Here is a 22,349-nt window from a genome sequence, read left to right as displayed (position 1 = left end):
AATAATTTTGTAAAAAACTCAAGCATGATGAGAAATGCCGCAAAAAATTTTTACATTCTAACCTTTAATGCACACGATTGAATCATTAGTGTCTTGTGCATATTTTTCTTTGAAATACTACGAATATTTGATTAAATAAATGTCTATTTTTTCCTCTTTTTTTAATATGCAACTTTATTATAAATACTTTTTGAAGACGTTAAAATATATAAGACTAGCAACCAGCTCGATCATCTTATATAATTATTTTGATAATTTCAACACACTTATTATTAACAGATTTAGCTGAAAAAATTTTTAGACTCATCAGCAAAACTTCTCTTTCCGTGCACATTAACGTGTGGATTTTTAGTAATCCTGTTAAATCAAGTTAAAAGAGACATCGTTATTTGCGGTAAAATATATATGAAAATAATAACTAAACATGCTATTGGGAGACATAGTTAACAAAATATGTCGCGTATCATATGTAAATCAAAACCAGCATACATATTATAACGTGATATTTGCATGAATAAAATGGTTCCGCCAGGAAACGACTGTAAATCAAATTATCGAAAGCTACAAATCCGCTGTAACCATAAACAGTCCGCTGGATCGCTCGCTTTTATTATCGATCGAAGCGTGGAATTTCGCAAAATACAAATTTATTGGAAAATACAGAAAGCTCGTAGAGAGCAATGTGAGGCTCGCAGCCACGCGCGTTCGGAGAAAAATGGCTTCTAAAACAGGAAATTTAGGACGAAAGGGTAGAGCTTGAGCATTTCTTGATCGAGTTGCGGTCAAAAACAATTCCGATTCTGATCGACCGGCTCCCAATGGTGCAGGCAGACGTTGGACGTGAAGCGAAACGCCCTTGCAAAAAAAAAAACGGAGAGAAAAAAGGAGAGGAGGCGGCCGAAAGAGAGAGGACGTTCCCCGAGCTGCCGAAAAATCCAAAGCGAGAACGAACGCACGAGCCTCCCGGCCGCAATTTCACGCGATCGAATCGGCCCGGACCAAATTAAAAACTAATCGTTTTCCCGCGCCCTGCTGGCACGCGCTTCACCTCTTCGCGGCTCGGGCCACATGGGCGACCGAACGTGAAAAAAAAAAAAAAAAAAGCCTGGCCGCGAACCACATATATACGTACACAAAACAAGCGCGACCGAATATAGCACCCAAAAACATACACGGTGTGATCGATTTACGCAAACGAAAGCGCAGGAATCAAGCGTTTATCGGATGATCCTAAGAGGTAGTTTACTATCACGTGGTGAGCAAATTGTTTTCCCTCGTCCCCTCCTTCCTTCGTCAGATCTGCGTTCTCATCTGATCGAAATCCGATAAAGATGGGGAGAACGATGGAAGCCAGAGGCGCGAGGGATGCCGATAATACCGAAAAATTCCACGTTGAATTATCCGCGCGGAAATTAATTCCGCGGCAGACCAACGTGTCTATCGATATATCTTCCATCTGCTATTATTAGCGCATGATCCTGAAATATTTAACAGCGAAGAATATTGCAATACCTCAAATTTGTGAGTAAATAATCTCTGGACGATAAGAGCAAAAATATTTACACTTAACGATATTATTACAGATATTAATTATCTATTTATTTACAGGTACAGATTTTCTATTGGAATCTTCTTTTAATCTTCTTTTTATTTTTATTCTTATTTTCATTTTAGATCAAATTTTATTTGAATTTATTTATTTAGATATAGATTTTTATCGTAATATCTTATTTTAATTTTAATTACAGAATTGAATTTTATTTTAAGTAAATAAGTATATTTTACGTTAGCAGACCGAGTTTGAAATTTTGCTTCTACTTTGAACCTCAGATGTAGGACGTATGTAGACTCTAAAGATTTATAATTAGGGTGTATGTAAACTCTGAAGATTTATAATAAGTTTTATAATCTAATGAATTGAGCTCTTACATTAAGCTGTAAATTAGGCAGTTATTGGAAAATTTTCTATTTTCTAGGCTCAAGAGAAGTTTTCTAAAGCTGTGGATTAAGTAATCTTAAAAGAGGTCCTACTTGGTTGTTTAAATGGCAAAACAGATTTATAAGGTTTAATTGAGGTTGAAAAAGATTGAAAGTAGGAATAGAGGTCCGACTCGGGTTAACATACAAGAAATGATTTCATATCGACAGTGCGTAAAAGTTGCACGATAATGTTAAAAACGTTTTCTACTGCGGAGAGCGCGGGATACGGTTTCATTGTACCAAGTCATTGATGAATGCACGCAACGAGCGAGCATGCATGCATGCATGCACGCACGCGTGCACGCATTCGCGCAACGTCATACCGTGTGCCTGTTGCGGCCGGTTAATTACAGCAATCGATATCGTTTGTAGTCGCGTCTGCGCGACTTGTCGCGAGGCACAGGTGAGAGGAAGATAGGCGGAAAGCAGAAGGACGATGCGTGTAGAATGCATTCGCGACGTGCACACGCAGTCGCGGCGCAACGTGCGATTTTATGCTGGCGGAAAATCCGATCGGATCGCAAACAAAGTCAATTAAACCGCATTCGTTTAATTAATTACATTCGAACGGGCAAACACGGTGTTATTTAAACGACTATCGTCGCTCGCGTGTGATTAGCGATACAAATGAAATAATTACTTTAATTTCTTGCTCAACGTACAACAACGATTCGTACAATCTCCTGTACCTTCAAAGCAAATATTTTATCTATTCTCTCTCTCTCTCTCTCTCTCTCTCTCTCTCTCTCTACGATAACATCTATTTTGCATCTCCATTAATTCTGAATAATCATATCTTCTCTTTTAAATCTCATTTAAAACATGTATTAGTTTAACTGATTAATTTAGCTTAATCTAAAATTAAAGAGTTAGCCTTTAAATTAAAATTGTTTTAAATAATTTAATTTAGCATAAATCAATATCTCAAGAAATATTTAATTTAGGTTATTCCTAAATTTTCATCAGCAATTAAATGTCCCTTATGAAAATTAAATAACGTCTTTATAATAAGAAAATTTGCCATTCCTTTTGACACGTTTGTCATTTACCCTGCTTTCAACTATGCAAATTCGAAATATCGTGACGGAACGATGAAAGGCGATCTCCCTCGAACACAATAGCTCGCTGTGGAAACGCGGGGCCACGAACGAACGGGATCACGGGGGACAGTCAGACGGCGAGGTACGATAATGCGTGGGTCGGCGGAACGGAAAGAGGAGGTGGGTAAGCGAGAAGTGTGGTAGACAGGAAGCAGCTGGACTTCGGAGTCGCGTGCCGCGCAGGAAACGCAAACCACTCCTGCGAGCCTTGAGCGAGGCGAAGGGAAAGACAGAGAGAGAGAGAGAGAGAGAGAGAGAGAGAGAGAGAGAGAGAGAGAGAAGAAAGAGAGAGAAATGGAGAGAAACTCACTGCTCGCGGCTCGCAGGCCGTGCTGTTGCTTTGCCGAAGACCGTACGTGGAGAGGAAGGATCGAGTGGTTCGGGCGAAGAGAAAGAGAGAGGATGAAGTCTAAGAGGGCCTTTATTGCTGGGAGGACGTCCTGACACGTGCTCGGGGCATATCGTCATTAAACGTTTGCCAACGGGACCCTTAATGGCACGCGACGACATCCTCCAGGTGGGCCCGAATCGTGGGTGTGCATAGGCGCACAACGTATGTACGCAGGATGCTGTGTGCAAACACGGTTGCAACGCGACGCAACTGATACATCTCGTGCGGAAAGAAGAGTTCGTCGCAGCTTGCGATAAAACGTTGTACGGAAATTTGGAAATGTATACTATGTATACACAAAGCGTACGTTGGTACTTCGTTGATGCTTATTGTTAGGCCTGTTCTTTTTAGCTGAACTTTTGCGCCAGTTCATCTTTCCTTTTCTCTCCAGGAGGAAAGAAGAGAAAGAGAGATGAACGGGTGCAAAAGTTCAGCCAAAAAGAACGGGCCTATTAAGACGTAACGGTACTTGATGTGAGAATAATTATAGAGTACATTGAGTTTTATGGATGTATTACACATATTTTTTAACAAAATGAAAACATTATTTAAAAATTACAGATTTCTGTACGTTGTACTTGAAAATAATAATTTGACGAACCTGGATTTTTAGAACCTGGATTAAAAATTATTTCAGTAAGAAGTAGACATATTTTTTTTTTAATAATTCAGATAAAATGAAAAAAATGTTCATTTATATTATAAAATTGTATTGTTGAACATTGAATTTCATTAAACTGTTTCATACGTATGTAACATTCATTTTTATACGAACAGTATAAATTTCTAATTCCGATCATTTTTTACAAAGACTTGTGATACGTCATTAAATGAATCGCACACAATTTACAGCTACGATTTATTAATATTTATAAATATTTGTATGACTAATCTTTTATTTGCGAATCTGGTTTATAATTATGATATATAGAATACAGAAAATTGTCTTCAATAGTAAGATTATCTTCATGATGTTTTATTATAAATATTATTCTTAAAATAGAATTGCCCCGATATTACACTCATATTGAATCCCTCACACTTAGGGAGAAATAACACGGAATCAATCATCGAAGTAAGGCGCGCTGCAATTGACGCGTTACAAAAGCTCGCGATATTGAATTTAACGGGTGTCTGATCAGCCGTACGGAAATCTTTCGGCGAAAACGCCGCGTATCAACCCTCGCTTACAGTTGATTTGCGATCAAATTATTGAATGCAATGAGGTAGTAACAGAAGAGAACGAGAAGTGGTGAGCTCTCACTACTACCGATCCTTCATCCCCTCTCCTTCTCCTTCTTGCGGAAGAAGAAAAGGAAAAAGGAGGAGAAGCAGAAGGAGGAAACGGGGCACGTGTTCGGATGGCTATCCGGTGAAATAAGAGACCGGAAACATCTGAGGGGGGAGCCGCATTATTTGTTCGGCGCTTTATTCGATGGAGCTGAACTCCAGAGTTTCGTCTACGGGGTGATTCGAGCAAAACGAGCGCGCAATCTACTATCTCGACTAGACGAGACGAGATACGATAACGCCGATCTCGTCTCTCATCTCTCGTCTCAACGAGAGACAAAGGAGTATGCCGAGCTTGTTTATCGTGTACTCTTCTCTCTCGCGTTCGCTCGATTGCCTCGCTACGGAAGGTCTATTCAATAAATCTCTAGTGTAATTATTACTCCTTCGAAACGGTAGGGAATCTCGAGGATGCAAGCATTATTGGCGGTTTACGCGGATGTGGTATGCACTGATACATTTAATAATGCAAACATTATCTTAAAGGAGCAAAATGTAAATATATTTGTAGATGCGCACTATAAAGTGACGTTCTTTACTGTAAAGAACAGTCTTTTATTTCAGCTATCCTTCAGATTTATTTATTTTTTCAAAACTCAATTTTGTTCTTTATTGTAATAATATTACTAATATTCTCAATATCAATAATATTAGAAAAATTCCTTTCTAATTAGCGTCCCAATGTCGTCTAATGAATGTTTATAGAAACAACCGACACATTTAATTCTACGCAAGGATAATATTAGCTCAAATATATTACAACAATAAAGTCACAATAACGTCAAAATGACATCAAAATGAATCATGATTGATTGAATCATGAGTGATTTTTATTAATCAAATTTACAGCTAATTTGATATTATTTTAATGTTATGATAATTTGAACTTTACTTGTCAGAATTATTTCAGATATGTTATACGCAAGAAAATGTCAAAAATTAACGCGCACATTTCTGACAGTCACAAACCAATTTGAATTTATTTAGGAATAAAATGTTTAGCTTGGCCTTTTATTTCCTCTAAGAAAATATGATCACCGTAACTATATCTCAAAGATTTGTGCGTTTCAAGTGAATAACATTCAAAAATAACGAAAATAAATTTGTTTACGTAATATACATAGATGGCTACGCGGGATATTGCGTGTCCACAAACACATAAAATCTCTACTAAATATTACATATAGAATATTAATATTATACATATAATATATCGATTAATATATAATTACCTATTATTGTTTGATCTATAGAGAGCTTTAGAAATTTCGACTATATTTTTGTTAATAATTTAATGACTTTAATGACGTATCATTAATTAATTTGCCCTCTGACGATGTAATTGTGCGACGTATTCAACAAAATCGTATATCAATACGCATTTTCCGCATTGTGCCGGATTACGGAAGAAGGTATCTATTCTTCTCCCGTCCTTCGGGACAGACGTCCTTGTGGAAGACTTTTTTTCCACTCGTAAATGCTAAGTGCGAACTTCACTATCCTTTGCCCGGAGCTAAAACGAGAGGAGCAGCTGGGCATCAGTGCCAAACTGAAAGCAGGTTGCGTATAGCCGGGCTACGATATCCACTCTTTCCCTCTAACCATTGCATTTTTCTTCCGTCTACCGACCTCCTCGTGCTTCCCCATCGCCGTTTTCCTCTGCACACTTCCAACCACCCCCGTATCTTGTTACCAACAAGCACGAGCCCACCTGGACTCGTAAGGGTTACGAGCAGCAGCCAGCGCTTCATACAACTGTGAGTAAAAACTTACATAAAAACCAGCGTCGCTCCTAACAGCCACAATGGTTGATCAGATGAGATCTAAAAAAATGTGACGCCCTTTTCCATTCAATATAGTTCTTATCGGAATGATATTACAATATGAAATAAAAAAAATATTATAGGGAAAGTTTCTGTAAAGCTTGCTCGTAAAAACAATATTTATGAAACAATTGAATCTTTCCATTTCACAAATAAATTGACTTTATATGATTTAACGTTTAATCGCAATTTGAATAGAGCAATTATTTTAATTGGAATTTTATATCTACGTGAATTTTTGAATCACACACACACACACACACACACACACACACACACACACACACACACACACACACACACACACACGCACGCACACGCACACGCACACGCACACGCACACACGCGCGCGCGCACACAGAGAGAGAGAGAGAGAGAGAGAGAGAGAATCGTGATTTCCTGAATTATTATTTTAAATAAATCTGTATTTTATTAGATAACAAAAATATTATTATGATAACAAAAATATTAATTGCAAATAACTTGTTTTATGCAAGTTATTATTTAATCTATTGATTTAATTTAGTGTTAAAGGTATACGCATGTATTAATATCATTCTGCATGTCTACCATTTTTCAGAGATATTTGAAATTTCGGTCGTTGCGATAGTCAACGACGTGAAACTATATGTCAAGTTATCGATACAGGTGAGGTGAAAGTTCCGAAAGGAAATTAATCTTCGCGTGTTGTCTCTCACGACGAGGAGAACTGGCGTCTACATAGATAGCTTTATCGAGTGTGCCCATTCCGCTGTCATCCAGTGTCACTCGACACAGACAGAGACAAACAGCAAATAAATCGATCATTCAGTCCGTTTATATACGGGCAGAGAGAACCGCATGTAAATGTAACCGTATATGCGAAATACATTTTCTCCGTGATTTTCTATTTCATTTCCTACTTTTTCAATCTGCAGAATTCTCAATGTAACCAATTATTTTATTGTTACTTACTTATAATGATTTAATTAGGTTTTGAAATTCTGACTCTTAACAAGATGTGTTATATTTTCTCGTTATTGCAGTTTTCTATTATAATTTATTACTTAATATTATTGAAAAATGTGTGTGCAGCAAACTGAAACGTTTGATGTTTTTTTGTTAATTAACTTGTATTTATTTTATCAGCAATTAATAATTTTTTAATTCTAATTAATTCCTATGCATCTATTATTGAAACAATCTTATGATAAATCTATTTCAACTTATCTTAATTAATATTTTATCAACAAAGAGCTCAAACACTTTTAAATATTATAAAAATGTCTTAATATTATGTATATATATTATACATAGAAAATACTACATTTATATGTAATCTCTTTAAATCTTTTGGAATGAGATCTCACTCCAAAATACTGAAAATTGAACCAGTCTTGAAAAAAAAGAATGAAAATATTTGCACTCGTGAACAAAAGAGCGGCAAATTTTCACTCTTAATATATAGAAGTAAGATTTTATTGTTTTGGAGTAAGATTTCACTCTTCTGAAGTTTATTTTCAGTGACAAACAATAGTAAGAAGGAAAGTTTTTAATTGATTTTTCATAATGAGGAGGATTTAATTAAACAGATTTTAACAATTGTAAATATAGCTACAAGAAGCAATAGAATATAAAGAAGGATGATATAATTATACATAAATATTAAAAATATTTTCAAATATTCTTTTATTTGTATTAATAAAAAAATTTATTTGAATGATATTGGAGTTTATGAAAGATAGATGAAAGTTAGGCGTGAAGAAAAGAGTAGAAGATTTAAAGGAGGTTTTTATTATTGTAATAAGTATAGATGTATTTATTATAAATGTTAGTATGAGTAAGGGTTTAGTATAATAATTATTTTTTATATTAGAAATTAGTCTAGTTAAATATAAAAAAATAATAAGTAGTCCTCTAATTAATGTTAGGAATATAATAATTGAGTATAGATAGTTTTTTGATCAGAATGATATTATAGTGAAGATTAATAAAGAGTAAAATATTAATAAAATAATTGTAGATCTAATGTTAAAAGAATTAGTTAAAATGATGAGTGTAATTAAAAAGATTAATAAGAAAAAAGTAAGAAAAGTTATATTGGAGATTTTATGCCACTGCAAAGAATAAAATCTCACTCTAAAAAAGGGGAGGGGTCTCACTTCAAAAGAGTGAAAATTTGCCACTCTTTGTTCGAAAGTGGAAAATTTTCACTCTTTTTTTCAAGACTGGCACAATTTTCACTCCGAAAGATTTAGAGAGATATCAAATAGATTGTGACAAATAAAAGTAAAAGCAGTGCTTAACCCCTATCATGCAGAGTAATGGCATTAAAATCTATTTTTCGTATTTATTCGTTGTATGCACTACTATTAAATTATTTCACGTTAGGAGCTGAAATCTCACATTTTCCGTAAACGAAAGCAAAAGAACGAAGGAAAGGATACAGGATATGATTCTCGACGACATCGAGTCGACGGACGCACGCGGCGGGACCACGAGAAAAAGGAGTAACTTCGCGTCGATATTCCGATACGCTTCGGCTATCGTCCGTCAGTTTGAAATTTACGACGGCACGGGCAGCGTCGTGACTGGTCGTCCCATGGAAACGGGCGAAATTCGCGGCGTGCAGAGAGGAGACGCCGCCAGCCGTCGACGGTGTGTGTCCGATACACACCGTGGAGTTGTACAGCCGTTCTCGTGGCGTGCAGCGAAGATGAAAAAAAGATGAAAAAAAGATGAAAAAAAAAAAGAGCACGTTGGCGGATCCGCGGCAATATGCCAATACGGCAATAAAGCGAGACGTTCTCTCTCTTTCTCTCTCTCTCTCTCTCTCTCTCTCTCTCTCTCTCTCTCTCTTCTCCATCCTGCCTTTATCTGCCCCTTTCTCTCTATCTCGTATGGTGTCGATATAAACAGGCGCACAATGTCGGCGCAAAAATGCCGACAGATGGGATTCCCGTCCCCTTGCCACGTCGCCCGCATGCTCTCACCCATCTCCCGACCCTCTCATGAAACCACCCACAATGTTCGCTTTCATAGGCTTTCATCGTTTTTCGTCGGTTTCCCGATCCGCGTGATACGTACGCGCGGCATCGCGTTCAGACGCGCATGAAAGCGACCGATATAAAGCCGCCTGTAATAAACGACGATCGCATGAAAAAAGACCCATGCTAGCGTGGCCGATATATTCATTAAATTCGGAAAAGCATTAACGCTTTAAATTTGACATTTTTTTTTTTAGCTCGCAATATGTCACGCGGATATTCGAGATATTCGAACGTCGTGCGATTGAAACAGTACGGAATTGACTATTATTTAAGGATTACTTTAAGCGGCCTTTGTTCGAACGTTGCTTTCAACGTTGCTTGGTTTTAAAAATTATTTTTTCATGCGCCAAAAAAAATGTAAAAACAATTCAGACAATTGGTTAGATTTTTCTATAATAGTATAATTCGATACTTCAATTCTTCTGATTAACGTGAGCTAAATAATACGACTATTGTGAAACGGATAGAAAATATTTTGTGCAGATAGACGGCGAGGTAAGAGTGTAGAGAAAGCCGTGGAGCTTATCTCGCCGCGGGGACTACATTTTCGGGGACACCGGCCGTCCGATCAAAGGACGTGTGCTCGAATGCAGGCCAGCGCCAAAATTCTATCTGGACTCTTAGCCGTTATTGAAATAGCATTCGCAGCTGTTTACTCCGTCGTGCATGCAGCGCGTCGACGACAAAAGGGTTTCGACCTAGCTGCCAATTTCCTTGGAGAGAATGGGAGCGGGAGGTAAGAAAAGGTAGGGGGTGAACGAGGGAGAGCGGTTTGTAAACCACCACACTCGTGCTATTTTCCGGCCACTTCGTGTGCACGCGCGACTTTATCCGCGGGGACACAAACGGTTTTGTGGCTGCCAAAGGCACGACAAAACAGGAAGACACCACATTTGCCTGGTGATCGACACATATGTCGATTTCAGACAATTCTTAACGCTATATGTGCGGGAAATACTTTTATTTGTAAAATATAAAAGAAACTTACGAGAGAGAGAGGAAATAATCGTTAAATTATTTCAAGATTAATTATCAAGGCTATATTTATTTGTACAAAATGTGGATGCACGATTAAATCTATAAAATTTAATAATTCTACGAATTGTTTTTCCTCAAAATAAACCGCTAAAAAAATTTGGGCATGAAAAGAACGAAATGAAATAATTAATCGTAAAATGAAGTGAGAGAAAAAGTACAATTGAATTAACGGAAGTCAGAGAAGAAGGGACGATTTTAATAGCAATGAAAACTTTTACCGCTTCGCCGATGATTACAGGTTAACGAGGCGGCAGTAAGTGCCCACTCGTCCGAACGATAATTGGTCGCTGATCGATTCGTGTCGCGAAACAACTCGCGGTGAGTTCGCTGTAAATGCGAAAATCTGCCTTGAACGTTCCTCGATCGTAACACTCGCGCAAGTAAAAACGGTCTGTATGTGTGTAAAACTGAGTTATACATGTCCGTACGAAACTGCGGATAATTGGAGCGCGGTAGCTACGATGATTGCCCCGAATCGACTTCCTTCTATATCTGTAAGTACCTCCAGTGGTGAGCATAAAAGCATTTAATTCCCGAAAGAAAAGATGATAATGTAAACCAAAGAGTCTGATTTTATTTTTTCTTGCATTTATTAAGAACTAAATTAATTATTGTGATAATTAATCATTAGCCCTAGCCTTTAATAGCAAAACGGGAGTCGGACGTGACCCATGGTTTTGTCAGGCAAAGAGTTTATTCCAATTATTTAAAGTCTGTTAATAACTTTATTGCATTTTTTTCAGCAATAAATAAACAGAGGAAGAAGTTTCATGTGTCATTATTTATTTCTTTACTCAGTTTATATTGATTACATGAAGAAAACCGAATCCGGATTCGATCCCATCCCTTTCTGATCTGAATACATTCTGAAAATCCACCGTCAGTAGAGAGTGAATTATTATAAGTATCTACTATATGATGTATGTTTAATTGAATAGTTTAGACGTCCATTTTAATCCATATAAATAATAAAAAAAAAACACTGAATACGACAAGAAAGAATAATTAAGACAAATGTTCCGGTCACGCGTCTCGCACGGTTGCAATCGATAATTGATAAGACGTTGCCGGTCGAAGTATAAATTAGCTACGTCGCGAGAGAGAAAACATTCCGGTGCAGGTCGTAAAGAATCGAGTTAAGACCGGCACGATGTCTCTGAGTGAAATATAAACGAGCGAAGGGCACGCAAGTCCTGATGAGCATCAGCAGGTACATGGTCACGCTTCTGGATGCACCACCGATACGGAGCGGCAAGCGGGGTTATATGGATTGCGGATTCCCCGCGGCGCTTGTATCCCGAGTAATCCTCAGGAGTGTGCGACGGGCACGCACGGCATTCTGGCAATTCTCACGACTTCCTCGTCGCCCTTACTCGCGTCGACCCGAACCACCCACCCGTCCGCTTACACATAACCGCTGCCTGCCCTCTCCCAATCGTCATCTACGGTTTACGCGGTCGTCCCACATGTTCCCCCGATCCGTCACTCAGGTGTACCTGGGTGCACCGCCGTTCCCTTGCCTTGTACACGCTCCTCGCCGCTTTATCCACAGACTTGCAAGGAGCCGCAAACGATCCCGAGACAAGACGAGATCCCAATCGAGCGAGGAGATCGGCACCTATCGAGCACGTACATACAGCGCTTTCAATACCTGCGATTCTACCGCCCGCGATGTCCGATTCGGGGTATATATGTCGTAAAAAACATAAATTTACAATATAAACCCCCGCAAAAGATGCGATCGTGCCGCTGGTTAGTCCGATCTCGCCTGTGGAGCCACAATGGCAGATTCGTGATTCGGAATAAGTTAAACTGATTCTGTAGCCATAAGGCAACAACGCGTTACTATATACATAAGGCTACTTTAACAGCGTGACAATGATTGTCGGCATCCGAAGAGCGCACGACGGGTGGCTGCCGTCGCTTCTGCTATGCCTTTGCCATGGGCTCTAAATCTTGCTTATTTAACGTGCAATCGTTTCGCGAAGAATGCGTTTTACCAAAATTTGCACCTTAACCGAAAGGTAAAGAGGATTAGAAAGCTTTGACGCATCAAAATGAAGTTTCTCTTAAATCCATAAAACAAAGTTTCCCCGAACGTCGAAAATGAATACGAATATTTATTGTTTTCGAAAAATAAACAGATGGAGTATATCTATAATGTTAAATTAAAATCATAGACTTTGCCGCTAGGCATAGTTAGGTACTGACAGAATAAATAACAATTGCTTGTAGCAAAATATTTATATAATAGTTTCGATTAATGTAATAGTTTAACGTGATGGGTTTTAGTGAGGTTGGAAAATTTCTATGAAAGGAAGAGAATTCTAGAATCGTGACGACAAGAATAAAACTTGGGTCGTACAACTACGTGAGCGGGCATAACGATTGTGTGATTTATAGAAAAATACGAAAAGGATTGCAGTACATTTTTCTTTCGACAATAATATGAATTTTTTTCATTTTTCTCTGTCACATGCATATACGCGTCTCTTATATGTTTCATTTCTGAACATATGATTAACGATGAATAAGGATTAAATTTTAAATATATAAAAGTGAGAAATGATTCTCGACAAAAAAAATTATATAAATGACATTAAAGCTTTTATAAATTTAAAAATCTAAATTTTAAATCTATATATATTAAAGTCAGAAACAAATTATTCACGAAAGAAATTACGTAAAAAAAACAATTTAACGATTAAGGTACAATTTTACGGTTTAAATTATTTTAATAATTAATAGATAATTATAATCGACGAATTTAATAAGTCAATTTTAAGTTTTGGTTATATCATATTTATTCAAAGTTTTCAATTATAAATGATAGTTAAAAAAAATTAAATTCTTTAGATACATCAAGATAACTTGTAAGTTTAACTTCCATGAAGGAACGTCATATTTTGTTCCTGCTATCGAAACTACCCGGACATTGTTTCGGATCTCGAATGGTGCAGCCCCTGTCGTTGTCCAGCGGTACAAAAGGACAGCCGGCGCGGGAGAAGCTGCGGCTTGTGCAACATAAATAGAGATACCAAGTGAGAAGGGTGCAACGAAGGTGCGACTACGGTAGGTGATAGTAGTAGTGGTAGATCGTAGTGGTGGCTACTCGTTGTGGAGCTTAACGATGGTGGGCGTGGTGGAAACGAGCCGCCTTTGTCCTCCACGGCGGCCTCCAAATTATGTCGAGCGGCACCGAAATCAGCTCGGTTCAGTAATTGGCAAGCTGTTTGTTTTGTCGCAGCCATACCGACAACAGATGGCTACGTTCAGTTCTGCCGATGGACCATATTACGACCTGCTATTATCGAGCGACCGAACAAAATAATTGATCACCGAAGCCTTCGGACAGAACGCGTGAATGTAAGGAATGATGAAATATCCAGCTACGCATTGTTAAGTCATTGCTGGAAATCCACCGCGCGGTGTATTCATCGTCCATTAATCGTGGAATGTCAACAGTTCGTCACACACATCTCAAAGATAATAATTAATATTGCGAGAATAGACTGTTTCGGATAAATAATTAAATGATTTTTATGCTGAGACCCGTTTTGCTGTGATGGACGATTATCGTAATTGAAGGACGATGTTCGATAAAATGCAACAGGTGCGACAGAAAGTATTACGCGACTGATTGTAATTCTTCTAAAAGTGCAATGTGCATAATTGAATTATTTCGGAATGTTAACAAATCGTTTGAATATAATTATATACAATTTATAAATAATATAACACAGTTACAGTAATAGTGGTAAATTATTGATTTTTACATATGAAAGAAACGCGAGATTTTGAATAAATCCGAGAACTTTAAATTTATTTACTTTTCCAGCAGTGTAAGTAACTACAAAGCGAGACGAACTCGTAATCCGGAATATGAAAAAGTTTACTGGTTGTAGCAGTGAAGCACCTGTGGCATCCTGTACGAGGAGGTGAAGTCCGTAAGATCGGGGTTGAACGAAAAGCCGTGAAAAAAGGGAACCTACATCTCAAGTGATCTTTCCTACCCTTCGTCAGTTGGCGACACCGTGCAATCCTCGACTATCTACAACCACCCAACAGGTGGCAGCACGCCCTAGAATGTCAAGCATTCATCTTTTGAAGTAAAAAATTTGTGATTGAGACGCAAACTCAATATCATACCATGTGGATTAATTACAATATAATTCTTTATTAACAGCAACTATATATCCAGCAACTATATAGCCAGAAACTGTTTGATATTATTGGGAGAAATTATTTCCTGTGAAATTACAACGTATGTGTATATAAAAATTAATTCCCAATTTCAAGAAATAAATTGATTAGGTACATCATTTTGATTATTTACATCATTTATTTACATTAATAAAATTTTAGAAATATATAGACCTTTCATATGGTGTGGTATTGCTAGTTTATTAATTATAAATTCTAATAATGATATATTTTTATTATTGAATGTAACGTTTGATACTGCAGACTAATTGGTTCACAAGAATCTACTCCAAATGGAATATTTAGATATTTGGATTGCAAATAAATCCTTTTATCTACATTCTCGCTATCGTATAAACGATGAGTCTCTAAAAAAAAATAAAAAGATCTCGAAGCGGCGAATACCCTCGATTTATCTTGGTTGGCAGCGCACAAGGCAAGTGGCCGATACATGCGATAATAATTAAGCAAGCGACTTGTCTACCTTGCAAATTATTTCTCGAGAAGCATCGTGTTGCGGGATCAAGAGACAGATAATATGCCAGCGGCGCACGTCTGGCTTGTCAGTCGTAAAATACTCTTCCGAGAAGCGCTAATTAATCCACCGTGCACAATACGTTCTGCACACGTAGAAATATCGACGAACTCCGGTACACGAAGAATAATAATTCCCAACGAGCAAACTTGGCTTCAATCCATCAAGTACGAAGCGCGTAATTAAAGCTAAGAAATTCCTTCTCCGAGTATATACGATATGAGCGGCAACGTATAAATTGTGAGACGAAAGAACGCGTGAAGAGACGAGATGGAGCAATATTTTCGTTAAATAAAAAACGCGTCACGGAATATCAGACAACGATGTGGCACAACAAAATCGATATCAACCGGACCGCAAAAAAAAGCAAGCGGGGAAATCGTAGCTCGCCCGTCGTCGTACTCGAGGTGGTATGCGACTCGTCGGACCCGTGTAACTTATCTCAAGTGTTGCCGAGATTGGGCATGTTTTGTTTCGACTGTCCCCCTAATTAGAAGCCGTTTAGACTTTTAGGTCGAGCGGGATGAAGTGTGGTCGAGCGAGATCAGGCGACTCGATAACGCGCCAACGAGGAGACGTAATGACGGCGGAGGATACATCTCCTCTTAATTCCACGATCCTTGACGATGTTACGCCGTGGCTACGTACGAAACGAATGTTCTCAGGACGGGATACCGTCGCCTGGAAGCCTGTAACGACATTGTGTCGATCGTTCTCGTATGCCAGAGGAGGGAAGGTATGTGAACGGAGTCGTTAACCATGCGTCTTCGATCCGCATAGATAAGCTCGCATATTTAAGAATGCTTTTAACGGAACGGTGTGAGCCAATTGCCTCTAATAGGGGAATCTTGTCGTTACCGCTCTGATGCACTAATACACGCTAGCCGAGTAACTATGAGACTCTCTACCGGACAATTAGCTTCGAGTGACAAATCTACCTTTATAATCGTAACAATGACGACGGATATCATCCCGGACGCAATGTGTGAGACTTCACGCTTGTGAATTTAACGGCGAAGTTAATGAGTTTGCCGTTACTCCTTCTCGTGAGAATAACGAATAAGAGATTTACGTAAAAGTATTTAAACTTTAAAAGAAATATATTTAAACATATTTTATACGTGACTTTTTCTGATATGTATATAATAGTTACCCGCAGAATACAAACTAACAATAAAAGTTATACATCATTATGTCATCATTTTCTACTCAATAATGTGTTATAATTGCACAGAAAAAAGAGACGATTCTTAACTCAATCATAATATACTATAATATATAATATATAAGCAAAAATATTATAATCTTGCTTCAGAGATATCAATCTTGATTTGATTAAATTTGTTTTGGTGCAAGTACTATTTTGCACTTAATTCAAGACTTGCTCAATTAAAAATCTTATATCAGAGTACAAATTCAAGACTAAAATTTTTAAAGCAAGATTACAATGTTTTTGCTTATATACGAATATATCATGGTTGATTTAAGAATAGTCTTTTTTTTGTGTGCTATATTACAGTGTGTTATATTATTATACATTTATTGAGTGAAAAATTATAACATTGAGGTAATGTTAGTTTGTGTCCACCGGATATATCTTTTGATCCAAAATTTAAAACGCGATAATCTAACGATGAAACTTACTGAAAATGGGAGTATATAATTGAGATGGATAACTTTGCGCGAATAGTCCAGAGAAAAAGAAACTCAAAGCTGATTACGTTTTTAATAAAAGAACGTACTTTTCAAAGGTTTAATAATGCAACGTCTTCATATATATTTAGAATGCACACAGATGTAAGAATAACGAAAGATAGTCGTCGCTTAAATTACCTTCAGATAGAACGTATTTACATGTGTGCAGAACGAAGGATCCCGGGGTCGTTGTCAGAGGGCATAGAGGAGGCTCAAAGGGATCGAGGCGCGCCTGAGAATGGAGATTTAAGGGGCCGACGTGGGTGTGGGTGGCTGCGGGGTTCCTGATGGCGTCGTCGTCGTCTTCGTTGGCGTCGTCCACAACGTTGTTGCATTCGCCGCCAACGTGACGCCCCTTGCGCTTATTCCAACAGGACACTCATGTATATAAGGCCCTCTCTGCTACGTGGCGTTTACATTATTCGGTCTCGACTCAAATCTAATATTATGAATCACGCGTCCCGTCTGAGGTCCCCATGTATAATGGGGTCGTAGGTCGGTCCGCCTCGCGCGGAATACTTCGTCCTTTTGCACGATAGCGGAGAAACGGAACAAAGAGACGTGCGAAAGGACAGTCCTGTCTTTTACTACTACTATCGAAAAATATCACGAGTATGTTCTCGTGTTACGTAGATCATAACGTAACGCGAGAGAATATTGCACAAGTGGTATATTTTATGAAGGAAAGTGTCGACTCTTATCGGCATTCTTAACTGTTTAATTATTTAATTCGTTGAAGCCATAATCTCCCATATACTGTTTTTATGCAAAAAATAAAGAATTATAATATTATTAAATTTGGTGAATATTCTGCACAGTACTTTATATAAAACGTAATATTTTCTTAAATTCACGTTACAAAGATTTCAATTTACTCGTTACATTAACAGCTGAGCGACTCAAAAAAGAAAGTCGTCGAAGGCGTTGAAGGATACCGACTGTTACGGGATTTATCGCTAGAACGAGGGAACGCGAAGTAGAAACGTAGACGGGAGGGTGTAACGAGATCGAGCTGTAGAGACGAGAGAGGAGAGGATTTTCTTAAATTGCACTTTGTAGCTCCTGAGAGACCTTACACAGGGATTTCGACGCCCACGGCGAGGGATAACGAGGCGAGCACCGGGGCCCCCTTCATGGAGGTGAGAGACACACACACCGGTGGGTCCACCGTCGCAACGTACGGCCCACGGGGACATAATTGATATCCGGGAAGAGCAAAAGGGCGGCGAGCCGGTGGCGGTGACGCGCGGGGAGTGAGGAAAAAATTACCTCACAGAGTAGGGGGTTGGAGAAGACACGAGAAGAAAAAAGGAAGAAAAGGAACAGAAAGAGACGAAGGACCACCGCGATCGTACGGGAATCAACGACTTGCCGAAACTCTGGCAAAGGCCACCTAAGCGCCGACAGAGCGTCCTCTACCTCTATCACTCTAACCCCAATCCATTTCTGCGCTAACCGTACCTTTCTCTCTCTCTCTCTCTCTCTCTCTCTCTCTCGATCTGTCTCTCTCGCTAATTAACGGTTCCGCGCTGTGCAAACATGGAGTGACCACCTCCGTTCGGACTAATTGCTAATCGCAGCTTCGGCACGAATCCTCCTTCCATTGGCCGTGTTTCTCTTTCGCTCCTCAGGAATTCCGCCTTCGTGTATGCACACCCAAAGTACGAGCTAAAGTTCAAATGGCCGTGCACTTAACGGGCGAAACGGGGCAGTGGGTGCACCGCGGGATAATTCGATCTTATCGCGTGTTGAACAAGCCGCCCGCTGGGAAATCGACCGTATGGGTCGTTAAAAATCAAGAGATTGCGACAAACCGTGCAAACATGCTGTGGAAATGGCTCAACAAAGGAATCCAAAAATAAAACAATCGAAAACTTTGTAGTGTAAATAGTGATTAAAGATAATCAATAATGATAAAAAGTTAATGACATCAAACGAATATTTATAGATATTTATCATTATTATCGAATTATCTTTAATCTGTCTCTTACAGTATAATATTTCGTCATACAGTAGAATACAATATTACAGCTTCTTTTAACAAATGATTTTGAATATTTATATATAACATTTATATATTATAGATATTAAAATATGGCATAGCATTTTTATATGGCTGCAGCAATCAGTTTTTGGTTATAGCAGCAAATTTTTAGTTATGCCTATATATCCGCAATGTCAATATATAATTTCGGTAGACTAACGCAACTAAAAATTGCTGCTACAACCAAAAACTGATTGCAACCATATAAAAATGCTGTGCCATATTTTACTATCTAAATTGTTGCAGCAATCAATCTTTTTTTCAGTGTATATAACACCTCAGAAATTCAAATTTCAATAATTTTTGCATGTTGAGTCCTGCTTGTCTTTAACGTAATTATTAAAATATAAAATTGTTTTAAACGTTATTTTTTTAAACGTTATTTTTAGATATTTTAACTTTCATGTCTATATTAATAATAAATGAAATTATTATGTGATCGTGCAGAATAAAGTGTACGTAAGCTATACAATGCAATATGCGGTACATGCGAGGAAATCCTAGTTGCCGCCATTTGGCAACGCCAACCATAAATTATAGCAGCGTACCGAGAATACTTGCGATTCCTTGCTCCTGAATAATTGCTACTGCCTTCAGCCACCTGCAGGTATAATCCTATTATAGTATATTACATCCCGTGATAAAATGAAGCAAAGATTTCTGCGGCTGACAACACGTGAATCTTCAAAGTATGCATTTAAATTTGAAATCTTAAAAGATTAAGAAGAAACTTATACTAAATTTATAATACCTATATTTCGAATTATTAAAAAATGATAGTAACTTTTGAAAATGTAATCAAGACATAAAAATTAGACATAAAAATAACAATGTGACAATAAAGTTATTAAATATTGTAGAATTATTCAATTGTTGTCTTAAAATATTTAGTAAATTGCTCTCAGTGCAATAATTATCTTATTATAGTATTTTTTCTACGTTGGCAAAGATAATTGTATAAAGCAACTTGATTATTCATTGCAAAAATTTTCTTTTCTTAAATTTAATTTAGCGGAATAAATTTTGTTTACTGTTAATTCATTATATACTTACGTATATGTATGCAAAAATATGTTTTAGTCAAAATTGGAGAGGCGTAAACTAATATTATGAATACTTCCGAGATAAATCATATAGGGAGGAAAGAAATCCAATGGTCTCCTTTTCGGATCAAGTATTTACAAAACGAGGATCAGTCGATAATCCTCAAATGAATTTTGTCAATATAAAGCAGGTATGCTATGGAAACTAGCTAAATCGGATTAGTCTATGATGAAAAAGGGCTCTCTCTCGATTCCGTGATATGTATAAATAATAATGATGGGGCGTGAGAACGCGTAAATAAAAGGGTTTACGATGTAAATATTTTCGTGTTACAAGAAAAGCTTCAATAGCTTTGATATTAAGATTATAAAACTTCTACATATAAATAAATATATAGTATTTATATAAACAACAATGTAAGAATGATCAATTCAGATTTCGCGTTAATAATTGAAGTTTTCAAATCGCCATATTTGTTTTGTATGTTCGAACGAACAAAAAGTGTTGTAAAACTAAGAGTTTAAAAAGATAGCCTGTTCAAGTCGCATAAATCAAGAGTCTCTGAGTCACGAAAGAAGCACATCCCTTCTGAAATGATCGAATACATCAAGAATCGCGATAACGATGTCGGATAGATCTAGACTGTCTACCTAGCTATTAATTTTTTTCACACAGAGAACCTTACCTCTAGATTTACATTCGCAATAAATTGAGATATTAGTCTTCATCACTGACCGCCAGCCAAAATTCATTGTATTTTCTAATTTCGCAACAAGAAGTATTCTCAAACAGAATATCTCCGACCGTCCATTCCGTAAAAAGTTCTATAGACTACTTACTGCTTTCTTGTAAATTCTTACGGAAGAATAGCCTCAAGCCAATTTCTAAAAGACGGCTTATGCCACATTTGTTCGTTAAGGCGGTAAGATGGACCGAAAGTCCCTGCTATTGCATTTAGCAATCTTATTAAAATTATACGGAGAGATGATTCACAAGAGGACAGTGACATTATTCTTGTTGCGTAGTTAATGACAAAAAAATCTCACGGTTGATTTTGGCAAGTCCCGTCGAGACTCTTCTTACGCGTCGTTTAGCTCGCGTATTTTGGATCGTTTCGATATGTGAACAATTTTCCGCCTCTCAACGTCAGACCCGTTTATCTTCCCGGGATCACGAGCGAAAGGGAGCTCGTGTAGAAAACCACCAAAAACTTGTCAGCGAGTTTAAGCGCGAACAAAAGCCCACCCGTCGGCGCGCTGTGCCTCTAAACGTTGAGATTATCATTGTGCCGATATTTATCTGTCAGTTTCTAGTCGCGTTTCCTTGCCCGCGGTCATTGTCGTTTGGTAGGATCAGTAAAATCCGGGCCGAAACCCACATTTTTCAGGTTGACAAATAGACGGACAATGAGACATTCCGACGCGGTTAGAATAACATCATTTAACTACCGTAAACCTTCTTCGTCGACCGTCTCTACGATCGCGATCCGGCTTTTGCAGAAACCGATGGAAATCGAGTGTGCTCCAATGTAAACTCCGACGCGGCCTCTTAAGCAGATTATATTGTGTCGCAAATTTCCCATCTCGATTCTCAAACGAAACATATGCGTATAAGTAGCATGCACAAAGCAGAGAGGAAAATATAAAGAGGCACATGTGTGTGTGTGTCAACTATATCGCGCACTGATTATCTACAATCTAGATAATTCGTGAGATAATCCCCGCATAACAATTCCATCGATTTCTCAAATATTTTAGAGATTAGTGCTTATTAATAAAAAAAATGCTTCAAATCATGTTCTATTTCGAAAGGACATGTTCAAATACAACTTTGTTATAGTTGAAGTTATTTCCTAAACTTAAACGTTATCTTCACTTTTTTTAAGAAAACTATATTTATAGTCAATTTTCCTATATAATTTATATATAGAAATAAAAAAATAAAACCATTGCAACAGAAACATCTATAATATTTTTTTCTAACATTTATAAAATAATTATATCTTGTTTTTATGTGCATAATAACGGGAAAAATTAATTTATACAAAAAATGATATATTATTTAAAAAATAAATATGTGTATATATGTTGCAGAAAAATTCGCGGAATTAAACAATGAATTGTTTCTTTTATTATTTTATACAAAAATGACTGATGTATGATTATGGAAAGATAAAT

General features: G+C 37.5%; 1 protein-coding gene across 1 annotated transcript in view; it reads right to left on the bottom strand.

Moving 5' to 3' along the window:
- LOC108751673 (protein rhomboid) overlaps positions 1-22,349 on the bottom strand; it is a 437,528-nt gene that overhangs the window by 408,565 nt on the left and 6,614 nt on the right. The window lies entirely within an intron of this gene.

Source organism: Trachymyrmex septentrionalis, unplaced genomic scaffold (assembly GCF_001594115.1).
Source record: "Trachymyrmex septentrionalis isolate Tsep2-gDNA-1 unplaced genomic scaffold, Tsep1.0 scaffold51, whole genome shotgun sequence".
In the NCBI taxonomy this organism is placed as follows: Eukaryota; Metazoa; Arthropoda; class Insecta; order Hymenoptera; family Formicidae; genus Trachymyrmex; species Trachymyrmex septentrionalis.
Note: the sequence above shows the minus strand (reverse complement) of the source record. Positions and strands in the feature narration are given on the sequence as shown.